The following is a 2,525-nucleotide window of genomic DNA, read 5'->3' as shown; positions in this document are numbered from 1 at the left end:
GAACTTGTATAGGATGCCACATGTCAACGTTTCAATCTTTGGCACTAAAATTGATACTAGAGAAACTATAGTCTTCTCACTTTCAATAATTTTTTAAGGAATTCAAATCTGATTATTGAAACGAAAGTTATGGCAATTTTTTCTAGGTCACCTATTTGATACTAAATTCTGGAGCATGTATAAACCCTAACGTCTTCGGACCATATCTCATAAATTATAGCAAACCAAGATCTGAAATTTCTACACAGAGTTAACCATGATTTTAGCTCCATGTGGTCAAAATTTTAGGTTCTTAAGCTTTGTAGAAAAAAAGTTATAGCAAAAAATTCCAAGATGACCTATTTGAAGCAATGAAACCATAGAATACAAAACTCCGATACAAAATGTTATGCAACCATCTCCCAAAGTAGAACAAAATATATATCAACGACTTGAAAATTAACCTCATTAAGGGGGAAACATCCTTTACATCACATCAATGAACAATCCTTGGCTGATACAAATGACAAGACCTTCTTTGTATATATAGGAGTCTAAGGGTTCACAATATAATCAGAGCCTACATAACAATAATAATGTAAGGGCACAATAATAAAAATAGTGGGCTTCTATGGGGCACAAAAATAATATTATGGGGAATGCATGGGCACAACAATAACCATAGGGAGGCTACAGTATTAATAATAATAAGGGGGCTACACTAGTACTATAGGGACCTAACAATGTGAGCATATAGGGAGATGGAAAAATGAGTGCTTTGAGAAGCATTTCAGATGCAAACCCAAGATCATCACAAGGACACAAGGGAAGCAGAGGCTACTCCCTTTCTTTCTAACACCCATCCCTAGTCCCAATAATAAAATTTTAAAAATTGAAAAGATTTGGTTGGTCAAAAAGATGTGTGGATAATGGGCGATATACTCTTCTCCTAATTAAGCTACGTGTGATGATAGAATTAAGAAAAAAAGATAGAAAATATGTGTCGATTCGGGCCACTTATTTTACCCTAGTTAAGTTATGTGAATTTTAATTTTTCTAAGTAATAATAAGCAATTACCTTACTAATAGTGGTTATAAAAGTAACTAATCATCCTATCTAAACTGTGAAAAAATACAAGAGTGCAGGAAGTTCATTAGGTGCTTCCAACACACTAAGGTATAACATTATAATGATATTTGGTTATCCTATGAACTACATGGGTTTCTCTATGCACAGGCATGCGATTCACACGTCTATCTGTGGGAAAATCCACACAAATGGCTCAAAAAATTGAATTCAAGTTTTCTATGGGACAAGAACAGGTAAGAGTGGGACTTGCAAAATTCTAGAGAGAAAATGGATGCTAAAAATTCTTAAAATGAAGAGAGATAGGTCTTGTAACATAACCAATTAAATTAAAGAAAGGCATGAATTATGGTTGCCATTTTATATTTGGTGTTTTGTTGATCAAGGGTCCCAAAACACATTTCCTTGTAGTTTGGTTGTCACCTACAAAGAGCATACAAACAATTGGGTGATGTTAGTGCTTAATTGAGAACCAAAAAAGCATGGAATGAAATAATAACAATACAGGAGAAATATTAAACAAATAAAACTAAAACAAAGAGCATGAAACAATTTTTAAATGAATCATAAACACATCAACAAAATATATAGGAACATAATGGCCTTTATTGATTTCTGGTAGAATTGCTACAAATGAGACATCAAAACACTTGAAAAGAAGTTGTTGAGCAATGGTGCTCAAGGTATCTCAACAAGGAACTCCTTTTCTTCAATCTCTTACGAAAACACACACTCTCTCAAAGAAGCTAGGAAAACTCTTGATGATGATGGAACTCTCTCAACAATGAAATGCAGGACTACCTTGGGGCAATTTTTCCACCATAAAAATGGTCAAACTTCTTCTTCCTAATGAAATGCAAGATTTCTTCGGAGCATTTTTTCCAACATAATATTACATGATCTTTTGGTCTTCCAATGGCATGTTTATATATAATTTAACTCCTATTTCCCTCCCTTAACTCCTTAATGAGAAAATGACTTGAGAGAAGGACAAGAGGATTCCTTTGAGGGCTGCATATCTCCAAAACTTCTCAAAGTAATCCATCCTTGTGTGGTACATGTTGCAGAATCCCAACTCAAATTGTGTGAAGTGGTCCCAGACTATTGACTTAGACTTTAGGTGATCCATGCGACTATCGAAGAAACAATCACGCGGTCACAGATTTATGCCTTTGGAGAGCTTGCACAAGTTGATTTTTTAAGTTGAACCTTGGAAAACCTTTATTTTTTTGTTTTTATGATGTCTTCAGCTGGAAAATCTTTGCTTGTACTTGATGTTTTCTGACTTTGGGTGTCATTTGAATTGTAGAAATGCGTGCATGATTTTTCCATGCTAACAAAAAGTACAGTACAAATATCTATGACATAATCTTTGTGGCTTATAAACTTCAATGACACCTTATCTATGTGACATGAAATCATACTTTTAAGGGTCATAACTTTTTGTAACATTAACAAA

This window comes from Pinus tabuliformis, chromosome 4_1 (assembly GCF_031772625.1).
Source record: "Pinus tabuliformis cultivar Carrire ecotype Pingquan chromosome 4_1, CPIR1, whole genome shotgun sequence".
Lineage (NCBI taxonomy): Eukaryota > Viridiplantae > Streptophyta > Pinopsida > Pinales > Pinaceae > Pinus > Pinus tabuliformis.
The sequence above is the reverse complement of the archived record's forward strand: the minus strand, read 5'-3'. Positions refer to the sequence as shown.